General features: G+C 43.3%; 1 protein-coding gene across 5 annotated transcripts in view; it reads right to left on the reverse strand.

The window, feature by feature from the left end:
- The window catches only part of LOC118675946 (LIM domain containing preferred translocation partner in lipoma), a 665496-nt gene that overhangs the window by 603025 nt on the left and 37098 nt on the right, over positions 1-25373 (reverse strand). For 3 of the 5 annotated variants that reach the window (XM_036348974.1, XM_036348968.1, XM_036348971.1), the window contains exon 2: positions 3768-3891. The gene's annotated coding sequence lies outside the window, so the exon portion shown is untranslated. Of the gene's footprint in view, positions 1-3767; positions 3892-17673; positions 17818-22053; positions 22175-25373 lie in introns of those variants that run through there. The other 2 variants (XM_036348969.1, XM_036348970.1) reach the window with 2 other exon arrangements.

Consider the following 25373-nt stretch of genomic DNA (forward strand, 5'->3'; position numbering starts at 1 on the left):
GGTTTCTGGAAACAAGAATTCAAATCCTGCTTCTCCTAAACCCTGAGTCACCTCCTTCTCTTCCAATAGATCAGTGTGGTGGGTAAACATTTCCATATATGGGGAAGCAGGCTGGAGGATGTCAGAAAAATCGCCCTTCTGTCCTCTGGCACTTGAAGAACATGCCCCACTTAAGACAGAATTCCTTACTCGGAGTAAATGTTTAACCCCAAAAGAAGTGGAGTCTAAACTGTCCCACATGCTCCACCACCCAAACAAGGGAGGGACTAGTTTGAAAGTCTATAAGCTCACCTTAGGAATGGGGTCATGGGAGAATACAACTACATTTATGAAGTCACTCTGTTAATTCAGGGTAAGGGGAGGTATCTGGTGGGATTCACCTGAAGAGGTCACCAAGAATCCATCTGCAGTTTTTTTAATGACAGGTGAGTCTAAAACAATCCCCACTCTTGGAGCCCAATCCCTGACTCTCTTGGGCAGAGAATTCTCCTGGGAACTTAGTTTTGCATGAGTTCTTCATAGGATAGATACCAGGTGGGAAGACCCAGAACAAAACCAGACTTTCAGGGTTTGGGGGATGGGGAGTTCGAAATAGGAGTGTGGAATGCCCCATTTAACTTGTAAGGTTAATTCCAATCTGAAGTTCCTGAGTAGTGTTCAATGACTAAATTGGACCAGTGAAGTCAGTCAGGAATGAATGTGGTCTAAAATAACTCCAGACTAATTTAGAGGAGGAGAAAGGAGAGAGAAAAGAGATGCTGGGGGAAATAACGAGATGGGTAAAGAGGGGTCTGCTCAGCAAAAGGAATCCATATCTCAGCTTCCTAGTGATTCTATTTCTTAGCGTGATTTTGTTCTGCTGTTGGTTGTAAAGGCTTATATAGGTCAGATGAGCCATTTTTCAGAATTACCACCCACTTCCTAGCTTTTGGACCTGCACCATGAGGCTACTTGTTCTCATCCCAAGAGAATCTTCTAGCAATAAACAGCACTGGTCAGGGAGCAAGAGGACCCAAGCCCTAAATCCAGATCAGTCACTTCTTAAAACCTGGGACAAATCAGTTCTCCTCTTGTAGCTTATATGGTTTCACCTACAAACTGGGTAGCTATCCCAAGATTGTCCAACTATGAGTTCTGAAAGCAGCTTCTACTTGGTCTAGACAAATAGTCTTGACACATTTATGTTGATTACTTGTTTTTGCAAGGATGCCTCAAGTGCCTGAAAATTTGCAGACATTTCTTATTTGTCGCCATGTTGAATAAATGGACACAAACATAAGTGACTATGAAATGATAAGGAAAGGATCAGAGAACCTTCCACTACATGCCAAAACCAGAACTCAGCACAGAAGTCTCACCACTGCCATACTCCCAGGAGGTCCCAGAGGCAGGCCTGAAGAGGGTAAAGAGATGGCCTTCATTTGTTACTAGACCAGCCATCAGACCCAGTGGTTCTTATAGAAAGATTGTCATCCTGTGAGGATCTCAAAGTCCCTTCCAATATTGCCACAGGAATGTTTTAGCAGATGAACGAGATATTCCATGAAAAGTAGTTGCCCATGGATAGCCTGGGAATTCTAAAAACCAAGGACCAAGGAGAGAGCTACAGGGATAGATATGAAAACCAGAATGATAGAGTCTCTACCGTCCATTTTGCAAATAGCATTTAGAGATCAGTTTCCACATCCACAAAGGGGTCCTTCGTTCCTTAATGCATGTGTGCCTCTCTTCCTCTTATGTCTTAACCACTGACAACCAGTGGACCTTGGATCTCACAAGAAGAAGACCATTGGCCACTGAGCCGATGCCCTTCTCCCCCATTAATGAATCCCTGTGATCTCTGGTGAGGTGGAGAACATCTCCTACACAACACCTCCTGCAGCTGCAAATTCTGTCTTTCCAATAAAAAGTTCTTCCTTATATAGAAACAAAATCTGGCTCCCTATGAAGCTATCCCAGGCCTTATCCCTCAGTTACTCTGGCTGTTTCCTGACCATATCACACTGCTAGCTTCTAATGCGTCTGTTGCCAACTTGAAATCCATCCTTCTGGGGTTTTCCAGTAAGTGTTACTGTTCTACATATATACTGCTGGCCTTATGGATTCACAAGATGTACCCTTCTAAATCCCAGTCATTGAGAAATGGGAGAAGTTAGGTCTTCCAGGCCAGTTCCTCATCTACCTCTACCTCATCACCATGCCACATTCCTGTCCTCCATGGACAAAGCTTGGGATCCCATTCCCACCTCCCCACTCCTGCTCTCCAGTCCTGCCAGATCTAAAACTGTCTCCAAGATGCAAGACTGTTCCAAGGAACATGGAGAGAGCGCTCTGTATAAAAAATAGAGTCTTCCCAACTCAAGTGCTCTCGTGGCCTGCAGGCAGGACAGTAAGGACAGTCTTGCCCATCGAGGGTCTGGGAGTTTGTTCGTGACCCCTGACAACCCCAGCATCATTCTAGAATGTGCTGTCTTCACAAAAGGGGGTAAGATTTCTTTTCTGTCACAGTTCATGGCACTACTTGGATTTCAGGTACAAGTAGTGACAATGCCTCACATTGGAAGCACGCTTTATGGGTTAGTAACTGCTTTCCCAGATAGTCTCATCTAATCCCTCTAGCCGTTACCCCTGGAGGGAGTCTTCTACCTAATTTAGTTATAGGGAAACTGTCAAGCAGAGGTATTAAGTATATTTCCAAGGTCACAGCAAGAGTAAGTACCCAAAAGAACACTAGTTTAGTAGTTAGACTGTTCAAGATTCCAGGTGCACTTCTGGTAGCTGTACGATCTCTAAATAACAGTTTAAGCTTTCGCAAACCTTGGTTTCTACACCTGAAAATTGGAGATTAACACAGACCCTCTGTCTACCTCTCAGGTCAGTTATGAGTATCAAATGAGATAATGTGAGTGAAAGCCCTCTGGAGAAAGGGAAGGCAGTACAAAGTGTAAGGGATCATTGTGTGATTACTTGTAAATGACTGTGCATTCCATTACAAATTCAAAAAGCAGTGAGGTCATTCTCAAGACAAAGAAACATTAAGGCTCTGGAATTGCAGGGCAATAATCTGATGTTCTACAGGTTATGTCTATATACTACTCCCTCTTGCAGTTGAAGGTCAGCAGTAACTGTCAAGTTTCCAACTGCCAAGTCACACAAGTTTACAGGAATGCTCAAGACAAACGCTCCCTTTTCAGCTATAAGCAAATGCCAGGCCCAAAGGAGATAATAGAAATGGACGTTTGGGAGACCCCTGAGATTCTCAGTTCCGGAAACGTGACCTGCAGTGTTTTCCTTGGAGTTGTTAGAAACACAGGCTCCAGTTTCTCTGCAAGACGCCCGTGGGGAAATAAGCATGCAGTAAGGAGCTACTGACCAGAGAGCACTGAGGGAGCTCCCAAGCACAAATTCAGGGGAACAGGATATTTCAAGTTGCAGATACAAAAGATAAATTTGAACCCATTAAAAACCTCCCCAGCCCAGCTGGTGTTGCTCAGTGGTTGAGGATCGACCTATGAACTGGAGAGTCGAGGTTCAATTCCCAGGCCAGGACACATCCCAGGTTTTGGGCTAGACCCCCAGGAGAGGGCAGCTGATCAATGATTCTCTCTCATCATTAATGTTTCTCTCTCTCCCTTGCCCCTCTGAAATCAATAAAAATATTAAATAAATAAATAAGCAAATTAATTAATTAATTAATAAAAACCTCCCAGCCACTCCTTAAGATTTGAGACAAAATTTTAAGGCAGGGAAGAGGCCCATTTACATACCAGAGGTCCTGCTGCAGGTCACCTGGGAGCCAGAGGGCACCCGAGAAGATCTAGAGTGCAGCAACTGGTCTGGCTTCCTTCAGTCCTCTCCCAACACGCTAGTCATCAGGATTCTCTTCAATTTCTGCAAAGATCCAAGTCATCAATGTCATTATGGAGGGGCCGGATTTTCCCCAGAAAGCCATTCCCAAGGCAGTTGAACACACAGCTCAATGATGATTGTTTTCTGCTTTGCATTTTGTCATCTGTTTTCTGTGCTCAACACTGGAGAGAAGCACTGACTAAATTAATTTGTGACACAGATGTGTGAGCACTAGTGGCAGAGGTGGACAGTCGGGTGCAAACAGAGATAACTCAGAAAGGTCAACTGAAGCCCATACCATAATTGTTGCGGGCCAAGGTGTTACAGTCTGTTGTTTTGTTTTGTTTTTAACACTATTAGAGTGTATTTCTAAAAGTAGAGTGGTTTTATTTGAGACGCAAAATTCCAATTACACCATTGATGGGTGTAAAAAATAGTACCTTTGGGTCCTCACTGCCAAATACTAATAATAACAATAACCACTAAAATTGAATGAGTGTTTATTCTGGGCTGAGCATTGTACTAAGCAGGTTGCATACATTATGCCATTTAATCCCATCAACAACCCAGTGAGCTGATCAGTCTCATTTACACATTACAGATGAGAAAGGAAGACTTAAAGGAAAAGTAAACTGGCCAGTTCCAGAGAGAGTACGTGGAAAGGCCAGAATTAACTAACTCACAGGGCAAGCAACTCCTAACCTTTCCCATTGTCCAGCCTCTCTCTATATTCCATTTATTGGAGATGATAACATCCTCGTGTAACTATCACACATGATGATCATATATAACAAACATAACCATGTTCAAAACAACATTTGACAAAAGTCCTTATTTCTTTCTGCCTCCTCACCAGACCCGTGACATCAGAAACCCTGCCTGTGTTCCCGGCACTGTGTACACAGTAAACACTCAATAATCACAGGTATTCAGTTAGACAATGTGTTTGCAGGGTGGGCCAGGAAACTAATCTCTGTGAGGTTCCCAAGGTCCAAAAGGGAGACATAGCCAAGCTGAAAGATACAGGTCAAGTATCGTGCACATGGGGTAACCTGAAGCTTCTGACGGAAGCTTCTCAGAAGCCGCCTGACCCTTGAACCTGCAGCCAGGTGCTCCCGAGGCCTCAGAGTGAAGTGCACAAAAAGCACATCTCCTTGAAAAAGGGGAAACGTTCTGGGACCCCTGGCAACTATGACTTTTACCAAGCCACTTTCATTGCAGTAAAAAGACGAACTAGGCTAGAACAATGAGTTTCAAACTTTCCTTTCCCTAACAACAGAGCCTTTTTTGGTTTTTTTCAATGATATGTTTTGCAAATGCTCACCTTGTAAATAACAGTCTCAGCCTGGGCTCCAGAAGTCCCCTTCCCTGCTATTCTCTCATCATTTGTCATCTCCCACACCCATCACCCAGCCCAACCCCAAAGCCACTCCTGGAGTCTCCCAGGCTTGAGGAGCAGAGCTTGAAAACCTCCAGCCTTCTGAGGTCTTCATAGCACATTCTGGCTCTGATTCCTATAACCTCCAAGGTCTGAGACATACCTCTGGAATAAGCAGCTCTGCATTTTTATCAGTGAAATGGGCAATCTGTAGTGTAACAGGGAAGAAAGAATTCTCAAACTAGAAATCTTGGATTATAGTCTATTTAGGACCTGTGTTCTCGCAAGCGAGTTATTTAAATCTCGCTAAACCTCAGTTTTTCTTGTCTATAAAATGGGAAATAATAATGCTATCAACCAAATTAGGTTTTTATGAGAATTAACTTATTGAATATGTATATACACAAGCTGCTTAGGAGAATATTACAGTAAATACTGTGCTATAATCGCCCCATCTATAAATGTATCTAAGTCCACAGATGGAAAAGTATGCAGCACTGTGTCCATGGCAAAGGAGATGCTCAATAAGTGACAGAGGCCCATCTTGTTCCTTCCGTGCTCTCATGGACATTTTCAACTTGAACAAACCTAGATAGCTATAAAGAGCCAGAAGGACGAACACCTTTTGTGTCCCAAATTACCTAGAGCTCATCTTTAAAATCTTACAGCTTGTCTCTAGGACCTTTGAGATTCATGGCCATCTGGGCTTCCAAGAATGTCAGCCAACACAGTCAAGCGGGTATAGAGGTACAGAAAGTGAGTTTGAGAAAACCACTGATCCAGATAATTGGCACTGGAGAGAGTATTAGATGTGACATCCTCCCAGCTTCCACATCGACCAACCAAGCAGCCTGAGAAATTCCACCTGTTCTCTAAGTCTTGATTTCTCTATTTGTGAAATAGCGGTAAGAACCCTATCTTCCATCTCCCCGTGATGATGAGCAAAACCAAGGAGTTGATGGGTTTGAAAACTTCCCAGCTCTATACTTATATAAAATATTATCATTTTTATTATAACCTTAAGTAAAAAGTTGAACCATTGCAAAAAAACAAACAAAAAACACTTAGGATGTGCCAAAAACTTGGGAATCACCCTATTTTGAGGCCTTTGCTCCAACTGCAAGATTCCTTGTTTCTTGCCTGACTTTTACCTCAGGCTCCCTGCACATCCTGAAGGTGCTGCAAGGTTGACCCCATTTCATCACAGCTTTCCCAGCTGACTTCTCACCAGTGTTCTGAACTGCACAAAAAATAATGTGCAGCTGTGTTCGAGCCAGCACTCAGGGGCTCCAGGAGGGGCCCCAACCCGTCTTTCCCAGCGAACTCTCCCATCATATTGCTACATGAGTCCCTGGCTTCAGGCAAGAATATATCCCCAACTCCTCACAACTCCAAGGTTTGACCATGTTTTCCCTCAGGGCTGTACCTCCAAATCTGAGCACAAAATCTCCTCACTGTGCAGTGGGGAAGTGGACTCTTCAGAAGGGTTCTGTGATTGGGGTGAACTCAGCAGTGTCTTCAGTGCTCCAATCCTTTTCTAAAGATGGCCCCAATGATTACTGGTCCATAAAAGTGAACATCAGGAATAAAAGGAAATATTTCTGTATTTCTTTGTAGTCAACAAAGCTTTCATTGTCCCACCTTTTGGAATGCTGACTGCCACATCTGACCAAGACAGCCATTCTACAGATGAGAAACCTGAGGGTTCATGGCAGAGTAAGAAGCTGAGCCAGCAGCCCAGTCCACATGACACACTTCATCAGCAGCAGAGTGCCCTGAAAACCTGCCGTAAGAGGTGCCCTGGGCAAGTCACTGTCCTTCTCTGAGACATACAATGAGGACTCTGGGGCGATCCCACAAACGTACACACCTCTTTCTCTCTCCTGAAAGATTTCAGAAATGAAACCTTAGAGAGGAACTAACAAGGAAATGCTTGCATTTGTGTTTGGTCAGTTCCAACCCAAGCTTTCCTTCCCAACCTCCAAAGCCCATCCCATCAGAAGGACGAGGCACTGACCCCAATGCCAAAAAGCCACCAAGACTCTACAGGCTGACACAGGGGACACTGCCGTGTGATAGCATCACCATGCAGAACAGCAAGCTGCTCCCTCAGAATAACTGCAGTCACGGTCACAACACATGAACCTTGTCAGCAAATTGCTGGTTTGATTGGCAATTTTTAATAAGCTTATGAGGCAAGGGCATTAATGCGGATGGGACAGTATGCACCTGACATGCCTTGTGGCCTGTGGGCTCCACGAGGGAGGACAATAAAAGAAACCCTCTTTTCTTCAAGATCCTTGAGACAGTAGCTTCTCTCTTTACAGTGAAGGCAACTAGGACTGCTGCCTGACCACAGCACTTTCATTTGGATGTGGAGACAGTATCTGCATAGCAGGCTGCCACGCCCTCTCCTGGAATTCTCCTTAAGTCTAAATGTTGACTGCTAGGTTATCCCAGGACCACAGGATTCCCACCTGGCAAAACTCAGGTACCAACTAGTCCACTTGCTGTAAACAACTTGCTTGGGGCATTCATTCATTCATTCAGAAAGCACCCGAAGTTCACTGACGCACAGCGAGAAGATAAGGCTGGGTTTCTGCTTCCAAGGACCCTGTACCAATATCTTAAAGTGGCTTCCCAGTGGCAACACAGTAAGTCCAAGTGCTTAATCTAATATCTCAAGTTTCTGAATAACACAGAGTCTGTTCCACTATAAACTCCTTCCCACTGCCACTCAGCATACATCCTCTGCGTATTCAGACTGAACTCTTAACTCCCATGTTCTCGTACTTGACCTACTTCCCCTCCCCATCCTGAGATCCCAGATAGATATCCTATACATCCTTCCAGGCCATTGGCAGTTCTCAACAGGAACAAAATTGCTCTTTGAAGAAAGACAGTTATTTCTGCATTGTCTCATGTGTTACAGGATGTCTAGCATCTCTGGCCCTGAGCACTGCATGGCAATGGTGGTCTGGCCTCCAGCATTGAGACAAAAACAAAAAACACACTCCACCACATTTGTAAATACCTGTTAAAGAGATGTTACTGCCTCCAATGGTGAATTACCTGACCACTGTCACTCAGCATGAAACCTCCCTTGCTTCTCAGTCCAGTCAGAATAATCTCCCTTCTCTGAATTTGCTTAGCCTGCTGTCTAGGACACCAATCATGACCTTCATTGTACTATTCTTACGATGAACTTGACTTATTCCCTTCTCCAGTGAGGGCTCCCAGTGGAAGAACCCATGACTGACCTTTGCCCAAAGTGCCAAATCTAGACCCGAGTCAGGCTTACAGTAAGCATTTAAGAAACATTTGTGACCAAATTATATAAACAGAACAACTGTCCAAGGCATAACTCCCTATAGAAGATTAAACTGAACTAAAAAACTACAAGTCAACCATTGTTGTCAAAACTTAAAAAATAAAGAGGGGGAGGGGGGCGGTGGGGAACGAGAGAGTAGGAGATATCTATAATACTATCAACAATAAAAAATACATTTTTTAAAAACATCAAAAACAGAATTTGGATAAATGGCCTGCCTTTTCAGGATACTGAGTATATTAATGTTATGTATTTTATGTAAATAAAAAAAATATTAAGTAGACTATCATACCTAACTAATGGCCCAGTGCACAGACTCGTGCACATTCACAAGAAATTAGAAGAAATATTTTAATATCGCTATTCGCCCTTTCTCTGTAATAGAAGTGTCAACCAAATTCACGATCGAAACACACATATGTGATTGGCGCCAGCGAGAGTTTTATATGTATCATGCATGCACGAGTCAATGTTTATTTTTTAATTGCCAGCGCACGTCATATGTACTGGCTGGTCAGTCGGACGGATAGGCAAACATACAGTCAGTCACTTAGCCTTTTATATATATTTATATAGAGAGATAGATAATATTAAAGTACTATAATTAATGGTGCATATTAAGTATTTTGGAGTAATTTTGGACACATTCTCTCAATTGGCTCAATGAGAGCTCCTTCCCCCCTCTAAAGTGCCCTACTGCATGGCAGAAGTAGACTGCTAAAAACTACATTTCCCATGCTCCCTCGAAACTAGTAAATCAGATTCCAGCAATTAGATGTACTCAAGTGAGACTTAGAAGGTGAATGTGGAGCTAATTCACCCTGCTGCTATTCCTAGTGGCAACCAACTTTGTGGAACCCTAAGAGTTAAAAAGGCCGCTCTACTGGACAATACAGTGTTCCGCCACCAACTCTGAGGATGCTGAGAAAAAGTTTGAGAGGCCTCCACAGTGGCTTCCTAATGTCTTTATCCCTGATTGTGGCTTCAGAACAAATTCTTCAACTCAATAGTTCCAGATGTAGCCTCCTGGCTCCCAGGGCTCCATCCCTCCCAACAATGTTGTTGGTATTTTTTCCCCCTGATTTAATGCATTTCCACTTAAATTGTGTGAGACGTCTTTCCTGCACTTAATCCTGATAGATGGAAGAGAGAAAATAAAAGACAATAGATCAATTAACTGATCATCCATTCCTCCACTGATTGATCTCCTCAAGTAAAAACCTACATCCGTCTATACCTAGGACCCTCCCATGCCTCTGTGAAGGGAAAGTATTTCACTTTACAATAATGGGCCACACAAACCTAAGCGACCATAAGGGACTAGTGGTACATGTCGTAAGCTAATCAGAACTACACAAACTAGCTTGTGGTCAACATAAATTCGAAAGCATGTAACAGAAAACCTGGGTATAGTGCAAATACTAGCTCTTTCCTGAGAATTTCTTGCTTGACCTCTTTCTTTTCCAGATTTGCCCCTGAACACTTCAGTACCTCAAAAGCATGCCAGCTGCACACCTAGCACATCTGCTCTGCGCAGCCCCACAGAGTCAGCCTCCAGAAATGCCTGCTCCTGTCCTTATTTCCTTGTTTGTAAAACAGTGTTAGTGATCGTACCTTCTTCATAGGTTTGTTTAAAAGATTAGATTAATCATCATGAATAAAGCAGCCACAGCAGTGACTGGCACAGAGTGAGTGCTTGCTAAGTGTCACCTAGTGTGTAAACCAAGGAGCAATCTTAGGGCACAGGCATATGCACTATTTTACAAATGAGGAAACTGAGACTCGGAGAATTTATATAACTTGCCCAAGGTCAGCTGCCTCGTAAGCAAGGGGTGGAGACAGGATCCAAATCCAGCTCCATTGCCTGCCTTCCACAAAACCCGAAGCTCTTTGCTCTTCAGCATCCTGCCTGCTGATATGCACACCTAATGGAAAAATATATTAAACTGGAGGAGAAAAACAGCCCAGACAGAATGGGGCTGTACCTTGGGAGCTCTCTGGGCATCACAGGATGATAAGGCCAATGTCATAAGCCCTGCCCTTCAGCACAGTCAGCTCCTGTGGGTAAAATTAGCTCAGCTCTGCTCCAGTCCCGCCTGGAGCCCCAGGCAAAACTCACTCTGGGCACAGCATAACCTCATCTGACCTCAGTCCCAGGAAGGGTCCCTCATGAACCTCATTAGGGCCTGAGATGACTCATTTTGCTCCTTTCTGTCTCTGGCTGCTGAGGTCACCTCTCTGCTATTCAGAAAGGCAGCTCCAAAGGAGAAGTAAAGATGAAAATACAAGCAACATTCTGAATTCCTTTCCTCCAGGACCATTCATCAGAAAGGATGGGGAGCCTGCTGCCATGACAGCTGTGTACGGGGGAAGCAGGCTTCCCTGCATTAGATAACCCAGCTCAAGACCACAGACAGGCACCAGCACAATGGACTCCTGAGCTTTCCCTCCTTATTTTACTCTGGGGATGATAGTACTCTGTGTCCTGTAGAGCTAGCCCACTGGTGATGACCACCAGGCTCTTCTCCACATCCTTAGAACCAGATTTAAAGGGGAGCTCAAATGCCATTTCTCCTGGAGCTACCTACCATCCCTACCTAGCTAGAATTTCCACCCCAAATTCCAAAATGCCTTATCTATACCCCTTATTATTTGTCATTTATTTGCTCAACAAATATCTCTTGCACACCTATTTTGGACTTGAGGATACAGAAATGGAAGGGATGACTGTTGCCCTCGGGAAATAGAACCAACTTCAATAAATAGCTGAACATGAGAGGGGAGTTTTAGGGGTCAGAGGTGTATTCTAAGCAGAGGTGATGTCAGAGAAAAAAGTATTGAAAGGCACCTGAGAACTATCCTGATAAGATTGGGAAAGGAGCAATGTTTCAATAAGGGAAGAATATGTCATGGAAGCTACAAAGAATGGATTTTACTATGGGTGAGGAAATTCTTGACCTATGACCCAGGAGGTCACGGTTCGATTCCCGGTCAGGACACATGCCCGGGTTGCAGACTCCATCCCTAGTAGGGGCATGCAGGAGGCAGCCAAATCAATGATTCTCTGTCATCATTGATGTTTCTATTCCCCTCTCCCTTTCCCTCCCTCTCTGAAATCAATAAGAACATATTTTTAAATTTTTTTAATAAATTAAAATCTTCCCCACTCCACACAATGGTAATGATTATTTAGTTTCATTCCACTTTTTGAGCAGGATACACAGAAATATTTTGGGGATTAGGAAGGTGTGAAACTGAAATAAGAATTCCTAGGGGCACAATTGCCAAGTGGAGAGAAAAAATTAAGATGATCAATTTGTTTCTTTTGCTGATCAGAGTCACTAAAAATATATCTGATTTTTAGCCTCTTTCAAAACTGCAGCTAACATACCAGAGATAAATGAGCTCATATCACCATACAGCACCCCAATTTTGGCAGGGAAGAAACAAAGAGTATGTGGATGCCCAGAGATTGGTGGCCAGCATCCTTGCCCACGGGGATATGATACATGAGGGTACAGCAGAGCTTTAAACCCTGTTGGTCAGAAACCAAATCTTTGGTTGTTTCTTTTTATGTGAGCCAAATTAAAACCAAATTAAAAAGTACCCACCTACTGACCCAACCAGATAAAACTATGGATACACAGGCTGCAGGCTACAATACCAGGAAGAAATTTAAAAATAGATAAACTCAGCTGCAAATTTTCTTTACTCCAAACTCTGTGGAGGTTGTTTGTTTGTTTGTTTTTCAGAGATGAAGAGAGAGAGAGAGAGAGAGAGAGAGAGAGAGAGAGAGAGAGAGAGAGAGAGAGAAACATCAATGATAAAAGAGAATCATTGATTGGCTGCTTCCTGCATGCCCCCCACTGAGGATAGAACCCACAACCCAGGCATGTGCCCTGACCAGGAATCAAACCATGACCTCCTGGTTCACAAGTCAATACTCAAACACTTAATCATGCTGGCCGGGTCATCTCTGTTCTTCTAGCAAAAGATAAGTTATTGCTGCACTAGGTATTCCTGAGCAGCATATTTTCCAGAGTGAAGTTCATGTGTCAAAGTAGGCATCACGACCAGTCTCCACCAGACCAAGCATGTGAACATGTCACCCCTCAGTGCCTCACCACACACAGCAGAAGTCAGACTGTGCCTCCACTGGCTAGGTCTTGAAGAAAACCAGAATGCTCTAACATATGACAGTATGTAATATCTTAAATGGCAGCAGAAGGCAGGGCCAGTGTAGAAAATGTTGCTGCTGCTATTTAGCAAACACTCATAGGGCACTTGTTATATGCTCAGCAATTTTCTAAGCACTTTACAAATATTAATTAATTTAACCTTTCCAACAGTGCTTATGAAATAGGTACATTTATCATTATCCCCATTTTACTGATGAGGAAACTGAGGCACAAATAAACACAGAGCAAGACAGTGGCAGAGCCGGGAATTGAATCTAGGCAATCTGGCTCTGTGCTCTTGACTGCCATGCTACACTGCCTCTCACTTGATTTTGTTTGTCTTCCCTGTGTTTATTGTTGGGGGAGGAGAACCAAAACACAAACATTCACGTCCAGTAAGAAATAGGAAGGGCATACAGACAGACACTCTGTCTTCGGCATGACTGACACAGTCTCTCCCTAAAGTCAAGTTACATGAGAAGCCAAATCACAATGGGAACCATGGTATTGACTTACTCTGAGAAAGTCCTGTCACAAACCAGAAATACCCAGCATCCATGTGATCAGCACATTCTCTGTCACCACCAGGATGGTCTCACAAGACTGAAAGTCAAGTCAAAGGCTCAGAACAGACAGACTGAAGCAGCCACCTCCCCACGTATAGCCTTGCTGAAGGGCCTGGAAGGCACTGAAGCTTCCTGAGTCCTGCCAACACGTGGAGCAAGGACTCTGGTCCCCATTTTGCAGAAAAGGATACTGATGCCTCCTGTTTTTGTTACAAGCTGCACTGCTGTGCAAAGAAAGCACCCTGCTCCTCATGGTTGTAACTAAATTCATGGGATATAGAGGGGACATAGTATAGATATGGAATGTTTAGGCCTTGCAGTCAGACAAACCCGAGATCAAATCCTGTCCCCGCCATTGTGTGACACTGTGCAAGTCACATCCTGAGCTCTGATTTCTTCACCTGCAGGGAGAGGGAAGAATACAACTCCCTACCTCAGGGGTTACTGGGAGATTAGAGACAATACTAACAAACTGCCTAACACCTGGCACATTGCAGTTATATAAATAAAAGTAAAAGTTGCCTGCTTGCCCCACTCGGGATCTTTTCCCTTCCCTTGTGGGATGGGTAATATGGATGTGATCTCCCTTTCTCCCCTGCTCTTTCAATGGTACCATTGTGCTTACAGTCCCCTGAACACAAAAATCCCTTCACCCAACCAAGTCAAATTCTCTGATATTTCACATATTAATGCTCTTGGCCAGGTTCTCCCTTTTTTTCCAGAAAGTGCTTTACCAAACTCCTATTCATCTTACAAAACCCCACTCAAGCAGCACTGACCCCATGATGCCTTTCCAATCATTCCCTCCTCTGTGCCTTATGTGCACATCAGTTATTACACTAAGAACACTGAAAGATAAATGAAAAACCACATGCAAGGTTCATATATACCAGTACAGAGAGGTATGAAACAGGGATTGCTAAAATACTTAAATATGCCTTTGACCTTTGGTAAACAGCTTCTCTCCCAAGGCCCCAAGTGTCTTCACACCACCACAATTTTCCAAGCTCCTCCATTAGGACCCCCTGAACTTCCCCACAATCCAACAATGAAAAGGTTCTCCCTGGCAAAGCTGGTGTCCCTTCAGTACAGGGTATTATACACATTTAAATATCACCTCTGTCTACATGAATAATTGATATGCATACTTTTTGGAACAGGACAGATATTCATTACTGGATAGGATGCTCTTTGAGGGCACACAGCTTCTCAGCATCCCAGTCCCTCCACCCAGGGCAAGCTCACGGCAAATGCTGAATTGATTCACAATGTCTCCTATCCTTCTCCCTTCTCAGCCATGACCTGGCATATAATAGGCCTTCAATAAGTATTTGCTGACCAACAGCCCCACTGTGTGCAAATGTAAAGTCAAACCTAGTTTGACTCCCACCTCCCCTGGCTACTCAATCCATCTTTCTGACCCTAGTCCATCCTCACCCCCTTCCAATGACAGGACCTAGAGACGAGCCCTTTGCTCCACACACCCAATGTTTTCTCAGTGCTGACAAGTGCAATCCAAATTCTCCAGAGATTGTTATGGAAGGGGGAGCGGGGGGCACACAGGAGGTTCTCATTGTGGTCTAGGAATATAGGAAGATGTTTCCTCAAAACACACAAAATGCCGTAGTTAAATATAAAAACTTCTCCTTTTAAAAGTTAACCAAAGCTGTTAAAGTAAAAAAAAAAAAACTTCTTGTATTTTTATAACCTACTGAGGCTTTAAAAACAGCTGCACACCCAAATGATTCACTCCCTCTTCCCTCCCCATCCAGTGAAGTGGGAAGGATAGCGTTTACTTTCCTGGATATTAATGATGGGGAGGTGACTACTCCCAGTAGCACAGTTGGTTTACATCACAGCCAGGCCTAAATTCTAGCCTCAAGAATCTGGTGTCCTCGAGTCAGCTCACCTCATTTACACACCAGCATATGGACTAGGATGTAAAACCCACCATGTAACCCTGTCACTCGCTATTCCCTGATGCTGCTGTCTTCTCCAGGGTAGCACTTTCCACCCTCTGAGAGTGTGGGTTTGTTTACTTTGTTCTCTGTCTCGCTCCTTCGTAGACTGCGAGCAATATGAGGTCCTGACTTTACCTGTCTCCTTCATCTCCACATCCCCAGCACCCAGAACACAGCACACATAATTAACTTTGAAAAGGAAAGGGGATTTGGAGTCAGACCCAACAATGACTCCTTCCATCCTTAGCTACCAGGAGCCTACCCATGGACAAAATAACTAACCCTCTCTAATTAATTTATTCATTCTTAAAATCCAAATAATAATAGCTATTTTTAATGTGTTTTGGAGAAATTAAAAAAATAATACTTGTCCATACAAAATAAGCAGCCAATAAATGCCTGCTTGTTCCTTTTTCTACCAGTTCCCAGCTGTGTTTCCTTCACCAGCCACCCACCCCCAAATGGCTTCTTCTCCTATCAATCACCTCTCCTTGCCTGCAGCACTTGGGACCACAAATATGCCCTTCTCCTTCTCTGACTGTCAACCCTCCCACAGACCCCTTCCGAGACAGGTGTCTACAACTGGGACTCATGCAGAGCGCCCACCTGAAGTCAACCACATTTTCATGTCTGCCCAGCTTTGCCCTACTTCCCAGCAAGAACAAAGCAGGTGACGCAGGTAGTGACTCAGCAAGGCCTTCCTTTTTTTTTTTCCAAGTCATCTTAAACATGGGACATAACCTAAAATCATGAACTCACCGAGTTCAGTTCTGAACAGTCTACAAAGCCCAGTTCATCACACCCAGCTTTCTGTTTTGATAGATATGGAATCTGTGTTCTAGAGACTGGCAATGTCTTAGCCAAAAACAAACTCCCACATATCCCCCAAAGATCAGAAACAGCAGCATGGTTCCAATTATATCCTAAGAAAGGGCACTGGCTTGCCTTATGTCTCAGAACTTAAATTATTTCTGATTCCATTCCAGGCTAATATATTCTCCCCATTACTAAATATTCTGTATCATTCTATATTACAGAAAATTTCTGCAAGTTCAATGAAGTACAATTTACACACTAGAAATAAATTTGCAAATGTTTTAAATTATAAGGGATGAAATAAGAAAAGAGCAATGGACTAGAAGCGAGGAGTTATGGAGTCTAGACTTGGCTCTCCCACTAACTACTAATGTGACCTTGAGTGAATCCTTCTCCCCACCAGGTCACCTTTTTCTCAGAGTAAAAAATGGGGCTGTTGGACCAGAGTCTCTCCAAGTTGCAATAAGCTGTGTCTATGTGTCTCATCATCACCTTCAATACAATATTATCAACCACTATCCAAAATAATTAGACTGTGAATCATAAAGCTCATAATTTTCCCATAGTGCAGATGGGTCTATATCCTTTAGCATGGGATTAGTGTCCATCAATGAATTGCAACGCTTTTCAGAGACAAGGGCCCCATTTATGCAATCATGTCACACAGACTTTGTAAAGAGCATAGAGTAAATGTTGCCAGACTGATGAAGTTTTATAGTAATGCAATGCTATATAAGGTGACAATAGGACAGTGTTTTCATTATATCAAAATGTAGACTTCCCACTTCGGTGGATTTTTTCACAGTGATCCTTTTGTTCTAATAATCCTTCCATCGCTCAAACCCCTGCCTTATAAATTATGTGTAGAATTAGTTGTAGATCTTACAGGATATTCTTAATGGGAATACCTCTTTAATAATTTTAGAATAATTCTGATTTTTTCAACAATCCCTGAGAGACAAATCCAGTGAACAAGAGAGGTGATCCAGTTGGAAGTGATCATGTCAAAAATAATTGGCAAAAAAAATTTACTACATAAAATTTCGGGGTGAGCATAAGTTTCAGAGCTTCGGCTGACCCCAGAGGCTCACTTAACAAGAGGGATACTCAATGGATTTCTAGACAGTACCAAGTTTGCAGTAAGTCACACTATCACTTCCTAAAGCTGCCAAGAAAACTCAAGGTGTGGGTTCTCCTGTTTCCTACTGCTCCTTTCCAAAAAAAAAAATAATTAATAAAAAATGTCAGGCAATCCAAGCACAGTCATTGGAATATATCTTCAAAGAAGATAACACAGGTTTTCCCATTTTCTTTCCCTAGTAAGCACTCATAAAATAAATTAATGTAAAAGACCTTGTGCAGTAAAATGTTCATAACAGTGTTATTTATAAGAGCAGATAATCGACAATCCATACTCAAATTTTAAAAATAGTATTCCACACAATGGAATATTTGAGTGGCCATTAAAAATATGACAATTATAAAATAATCTGGAATTGTTTATGAATATTCAATGGAGAAAAAAGAGCAAACAAAACTGGCTAGTAAGAATATGCATAAGGAAAGATTGGTGAACAACATCTTAAATATATACCTTCTTTTGAATAATGATGATAGCCAACAGCTTAACAGCATGACTCAGGACTCCTCCATGAGAGTCTGGAAATATCTGTGGAACTATGATAACGATATAGTGGTTTAAATAGAACAAGGCAATCAGAAACTCCAGAAAAAAACAAAGACTGTATGAGAAAGCAGGAACCAAATTTAAAACCAGTCCAAAATAAAAGTTTGATGGAGCTTCAATAAGAAATATACATTACAAACAGGCAATAGAAAAATTAGAAAGACAGGTTATAGTAGAAAATACTTAATTTTCTTGTCCCAACCAAAAGGAAAAAATACAACCTTAAATTCTAATACACACACACACACACACACACACACACACACATAGAGATGTTATTTAGTTATTATAGAACTAAAACAAACAAAACCTATGATAATTTTGTACAATTAGAGGAGAATTAGAAAGATCTGTTACATTGCAATGCTAAGGGAAAGTTCAGTCCCCTGTAAATGGCTTAAAGGTGGTGACCTCAGAGGCCTAGAAAGGAAATGAAACCACAGCACATGAGTTAGCCCAGTGTTGAGCAATATTTACCTAGAAATCATCATGTAAATGTTGATTGTTTTCAGCTTTTAAAATCAACCCACTGAGCAGAAGACTCAGTTATGGTTACAAAACGTTATACAACTGCATGTATACATGTATTCATTATAAACACTGGAGATGCAAAACGTAACTTAAAATATAACTGACAAACTGTAAGAGAAGAAGTGGAAGAGGAACCCCAACACCTTTCCCTCACAGAAAGATGAGTGAAGAGATACTGCCAAAGTTTACATAACAAAAAAAAATGGAGATTTGTGCACATTATGTTAACTTATAAAAGAAACTAACAGAGTAAATCAATCATGTAACTGTCAAAAATTGGGAAGGGAGATGAGAAATACCAGTGGGTGTGAAGACGTAGTCTTTGGCTATCATAAAAGTCAACACACATATATAAAACTAACAACTCAAAAACTAAAGATATAAGGGCATTATTAGAAATACAATAATAACCACTCGAAGAATTAAAAACAAAAAGCAGTTACAAGTAGGGAATGGAACTGGGGTGGGGAGAGATGGGACAAGAACTTCTTGGTGTGTGTTTTTTATAAATACTTTTTTGTATTTTTTTATTTTATTTTTATTATGAGCATTTCTTTTAACATTCTTTAAAATTTAAAAGAAAATAATATTTCCAAGGAAAATGGAATAGTTGCAAATAACATGATGGAGAGGTCACAAAAGTCAAATATGAACAGGCTTTCTTGGGAAAACCATCACAAAAATGTCACTCTCACGAGAGTCCCCTTTTAAGTTACTTTGTCCCTTTTTAAAAACTCCCCTCTTCTGCTTATCTCCCCACTCAAGCTCTTTAACTCTCTCCTGACATCTTCCTATAAAATCTTGAACATTCTATGCCCCTCAACTCTCTTCGCTGCCTTCCAAATAAAGAGCAGTCCCTAATGAAAACTCGGAAATATAAAGAATCCCTGAGGAAACCCTAAAATCAACAGACAGCTCAGGCTGCAGTCCTGTGGCCCAGAAGCGCACCCAGGCAGGAGGCTGGAGCTATAATTAGCTGCTTCTGGGCAGACAACAAGGACTCCTGTTCCCTGGAAAGGAGGTAATTAAAGGAGGCAGTTTTAGGCCTGAGGTGGTAAGTCTCAAGGAACTGTGGCTCCAGGCGATCCCAACCTGCACACTGAATGAGGAAATAGGAACCCGCAGGCCTGACCCTCCATTCCTGAACCGTTTCTAATTCTCCTCTCTGGTTTCTAAAGCCAGGGGAATGCCAGGCCTCGCCCGATCATTTCTTTCTTCAGTCCCCTAGGACCCTTTACTGGGCAGCCACTGTATACCAGGCATTGTGCTTGGTGCCACAAGGACAGAGGAGAATCGGACTGAACCCTGCCCTCATGGAGCTGACAGGCTAGACGGGCGTATAGAGAACTCCCAGCTCCCAGCTCCCAGCACAGGGAAGAAGTGACCCACATCAGGAAAGAAGGAAAGGAGGCAGCTGTCTGCTGGGAGGCCTGGGAGCACCTCCTGGAAGGTATGCAGAGGTGGACCCTGAGCATAGAACTGATATGAACATGTGAAGGTGAAGTGGCTTTCTAGAAAGTAGAAATGACAAGAGCAAAGTCAGCAAACTGGGGGTGTGTTGAAGGAAAGGAGCGTCGCGCACTGTGGATAAACAAGGGCAGGTAAAGATCATTTTTCATGACCCTCCTTTACAGATGCCTTCCACATACCATCACAAACTCTTTTTTTTTTCTTTTTTTTTTCTTACAAACTCGTATTAGACACACTCTCCAATCCCTACAACCACTCTATAGGGTAAGAATATGCCCCCGCCCCCCATTTGACAGATGAAGAATCTGAAGCACAGCCCAGAGAAACAGCATTCGCAAGGTCACAGAGCCATCAGGTAACTGCACCAACTCAAAGTCAGGCCTTTTTTAAAATATATTTGTATTAATTTCAGAGAGGAAGGGAGAGGGAGAGAAAGATAGAAACATCAATGCTGAGAGAGAATCATTGTTTAGCTGCCTCCTGCACACCCCACACTGGGGATCGAGCCTGCAACTGGGCATGTGCCCTGACCAGGAATCAAACCAAAACCTCCTGGTTCATAGGCGGACGCTCAACCACTGAGCCACACCATCCGGGCTCAATCCTTCTTGTATACACATGAAGTCCTGGCCCTTTACTTGGTCATCATGGCATCTGAACCAAGATTAGTACTGGGATTCATTACTTAAATATAGCTGTGCACTGCATGCCTTGGCCCATGTTTGTAAGTTTGTGACACATTAGTAAGTGTTCACCTGATTACCAGTTACCCAGATACTCCCATGAGAATTTTCCATGAATTCTTCAAAACTTTCCAGCTCATGAATGTAAGGGTACTTGTCAGGCATGCTCTCACCCATCCTTAGCAGCCTCATACCATCATAAGAGGTAACTTACACTGGGGATAAGCATTTGAAGGCAGACGAGAGAAGTCCTTTACTCATACATCTGGCAAATATTGTATTGAGCAATTAGCTGGCACAGGCACCATGCTGGGTTAAGTGCCTGGAGATAGAACTGAATAACAACTGCGGGTTGCCCTCAAAATATTCAGCCTATGGCCGGGTAATATTCCATTGTGCAAATGGACAGCAGTGTTTTTATCCATTTGTCTATTGATGGGCACTTGGGTTGCTTCCATAGCTTGGCTATTGTAAATTAACGCTGCCATAAACATTCTTTCAAATTTGTGTTTTGGGCTTCTTCGGGTATACGCCCAGAAATGGAACCCCTGGGTGATAAAGCAAAATCTTACCATTTGCGAAAGCATGGATGGACCTAGAGGATATTATGCTAAGCAAAAAAAAAGTCAATGAGAGGAAGTCAAGTACTCTATGATTTCACTTATGTGTAGAGTCCAAAAAGCAATATAAATGAATGAACAAAAAACTGAAACAGACACATAGACACAGAGAACAGACTGATGGTTGCCAGAGGGGAGAGGGATTGGGGGACTGGGTGTAAAAGGTGAAGGGATTGAAAAGTACAGATTGGTAGTTACAAATATTCACGGTGATATAAAGTGCAGCATAGGGAATATAGTCAACAATATTGTAATAACTATGTATAGTTCCAGTTGGGCACTGAAAATACCAAGGGGGATACTTTGTAAAGCATATGATTGTCTAACCACTATGCTGTGTACCTGAAACTAATACAAAACAAACTTGAATGTAAACTGTAATTGAAAAAAATGTTTAAATTAAAAGAAATATTTGGCCTATTAAGAGGGCATGGACCAGAAAATTATTAAACAAATGTTAGAACATTAAAACCATGCCACGCAGTCCTCATTCCCAGTCTCCTCACCAGCAGCCATGTGTATTTCCCATAAGCCAGCATTCCTGGGCTGCTGTGACAAAACACTGAAACTCTTCAATGTTCTCAGCACTGCAGCCAGCTGGAAGTGGTGGGAGAAAGATAAAATACCTGATAAGTCAGTAATACGCAGTGGAATCTATTTCACGCTGAAGGAGGGGGCAAAAGATAGAGATAAAAGGGAACTTTTTTCCAAGAGCTTCGAGTCACTACTCTTCCTAAGCTTCCAATTACTAGAAGGTACCAGACGGAGCAACAGAGACCAAAGTACTGGGAATTTCCCAGCACTTTCTGGCTCCACACACCAAGGCACGGAATCCAGTTCTGCCAGCTTTGTCAAGATCATGGAGAGCAAAGAGATAGGCGGACCTTCCACATCTCAAGCCTAGAGATAAGCAAATCCCATCCGTGCCTTTATCTACAGTTTCCTCTTCCTGGCAGACCCCTTGCCCGCACTTCCCAGCTCACTTCTGCTTCTCTTTAGAGGTCAGCTCTGCTAGCTCCAGCCACAGTAGCCACACAGCAAATGCTTATGGAATTAGACAAGGCATCCCTGCTTTCTCCACCACTCTGCAAAAAAATAAAATAAAATAAAAAATAAATGGTGTAACAGCTTCCTATTAACTTTTAAGAAGTCCAAGAGACTCACTCCAACTCCTTATCATCTACAGTCCTGCACAGTAGGGCCCGGCCTGCCTTCCCAGTGCACTGCCCAGTGCGCTCAACCTGAGGGAGTCAATCATCCTTCAAAGCTCAGTTTAACTCCAACATTTATTTTAAATGCACAATTCCCTGCTCAGAGAACCCCTTCCCCCTTCTTCTAAGCTCCCAAGGCACACTTCTGTCACTTTGATAGTTTACCTTTTCATGGGCACATGTTCTCCCACCTATTGGATGGGGAGCTCCCTATGGGCAAGTCCTCACGCCTAGGACACCTCCAGAGCCTAACAGTCATGGCGCACCATAGTTGCTTGGAAACCATGGAAGTACAGTTCTCATGGCTGGAGGTAGGCTATACAAAATGAAAAACCAGAGCCTCACCAGTGCCCAATCCATACTTTTTTTTTTTATCTAATGTGCTTTTTATTGTTTTGTGACCAGTTCCTCTAGTTAGATTCACATCTTGGCCAGTCAGATCCCCCATCTGACAGTCTTCCACCAAGAGGTACAGGATCTTTCTTTGAACACCTTCAATGACCAGAAATCTTCCACCACTTGATGCAATCTACCTGATTTTTGGATAGCTCTTATCATATATTCTTAAATACTGAGTTCACTCTATTTCCATGGGCTTTTTGGTTAAATCTCTAGGAGTGGCAGGTGAGTGGGGGTGAGCACAGGGCCAGCTGGGGAAGTAGTGGAGCAGACAGCTGAGATCTCAAGTTCAAAATCAAACAGAACTGGGTTCACACACCAGCCTTCCATTTTGGAAAAGGCATCAAACCTCCCTAGGGATCTCCTGGCTATAGAGGAGGACCAGAAATATAACTCAGGCAGAGTGTCCGGCATTTTGAGCACTCAATAAATGGCAGCTAGCAAGGTAATTAGCTCTATTCCTGTCCCCCATTCCAGCTTGCCACGTAATCAGAGTGCTGATCACACCCCTGGCCTCTCTCTGATATCCGTACACCCCGTCCATAGGATGTTTTTGCAGAGCCTCAGCCAACATCCCATTCTATTTGCTGCTGGTTGGCAAGACTGGAAGCAAGAGCTAACCAGGCTTCCCATCCAAAGCCCTGGCACTGAGGGGACAGTGGAAAAACAGAGAAGTGCAGATTCTTTGGCTACTGCCTGCAAGGGTGCTGCCACCACTCTGCCAAGGTGACGGAGGACACCAGATGCCCCAGCAGCTGCCTCAATCACTGGGAGCTGTCGACATGGCTCAAGCCTCTCCAATCACAGCCCCAAAAAAACAGACAACAGGAAGGAGGGCAAAGGTGGGGAGGGAAAGAAAGACATAGCGCGTGATGCAGTGCTGCTCTCTACAGCCTGGCTGCCAAGTCACTCGCCACACTGTGACACGTCTGCCTCAGAGCACCAAGGACAGGGGTGCAGCCTCTTCACCCAGTTCCACTTCCTACCCATCACTGCAGGTTACAAGCAGCTCTGGGTGCTAGAAGTCTGTCCCTGGGCAAAAGACCTGGGATCCAGCCCTGGCTGTGCATGAAACCCTCTGTGACCTTGGGGGGCTGAGTGACCTCTTGGAGCCTCACTTTCTTCATCTGTACAACAGGATACTGGCCTAGACTGCAGGATCTTTCACCAGGGATGCCTGTCAGCAATTTTTTTCTAACTACCTGTGACCAGTCCTATCTCTCAGAGATTCCAAATCAGAACTGGGGGCAGTGGGGCATGCATATATTTTTTTAAATTACCTGGCTATTTCTGAAGGTTACGAATCATCAGACTTAAGGACTCCTGTGCCCCTTCAGTTGAGGCCACTATGCTTCACCTTAGAGCAGTGAAAGAGTCGAACGACCCTTTCACAGGGGTCGCCTAAATACATCCTGCATATCAGATATTTACATTACGATTCATAACAGTAGCAAAATTACACTTATGAAGTAGCAACGAAAATAATTTTATGGTTGGGGGTCACCACAACATGAGGAACTGTGTTAAAGGGTAGCGGCATTAGGAAGGTTGAGAACCACTGCCTTAGAGCCTGGCACACAACAGGTACTAAATAAATGTTTGCAGAGATTAATAAGACTCGAAAAAGAGACATCTCAGCATATGTTCAAAATGAAACGTGCTTTAAATTCTGTATCAGAGGCATAGCCCACGGTCCATGAGCATCCCAGCAAGAAGCCATTTATAATACTTGGACAGCATGAAGCAGAAAAAGATGAGGAACAGTGAGGAGGTAGATACCCTGTGGAGGAGAAAAATTACAAAATAGGATGTATGGCTTGGTCCCGCTTGGAGGCTCTGACAGGTCAGCAAACTACATATGTATGACCCACTAGCCAGGATATTGTTTATATCTATGAGTTTAAAAAGAAAAAGAATATGTGATAGAGACCGTATAAGATCTGCAAAGCCCAAAATATTTACTATCTGGCCTTTACAAAAAAAAATGTTTGCTGATTCCTGGGCTAGAAAGATAGAGCGATGCACAGATACAATTATACACCAAATTTCATGTTGGTTATTGCAAGTGGCTACAAGTGGTTTTTATTTTCTTCTCTGTATGTTCCTAATTTTCTTCAGTGACCATGAGTTCTTTATAAATTAAGATTGCAAAAATGTCTTTCCCTTTGAGCAAGCCATTTCATGTCCAAATAATTTATCTTAGAAATAATCAGAGATGGGCACTGGGAGCAACTAAGATGGCGGCATAGGTAAACACCGGGAAATTATCGCCTCACACAACAATTGAAAATTACCGCAAAGGACTGAGCAAACATCATCCAGAACAACAGGAAGGCTGGCTGAGTGTAAATTCCACAACTAGAAGGAAAGAAAAGCACGCTGAGAGCCAGAGGCGCTGCGGAGGTGAAGTGCAGAGGTACGGCGGCGCGCGCGCGGGAGGAAAGGGGGTAGCACCTGAGGACGCGGCTGACTTTTTGAGTCACAAGCTCCTGACTGCTCTGAACTCCGGTTCCGGGAAGTCTCTGGGGACCCAGGACTCATACGGGGAGAGGCTGGTCTGTCCGGCAGCAAGCGAACTTGAGGGCGGCTTTCCCTCAGAGGTGCTTGCAGCCGTTACCGGAACACTGAGACGCGCGACTCCGGGCGGAGAATCGGCCATGGCTGCTTTCTCCGCCCTCTGACTCCCTGAGACC

This window comes from Myotis myotis, unplaced genomic scaffold, assembly GCF_014108235.1.
Source record: "Myotis myotis isolate mMyoMyo1 unplaced genomic scaffold, mMyoMyo1.p scaffold_m19_p_2, whole genome shotgun sequence".
NCBI lineage: Eukaryota > Metazoa > Chordata > Mammalia > Chiroptera > Vespertilionidae > Myotis > Myotis myotis.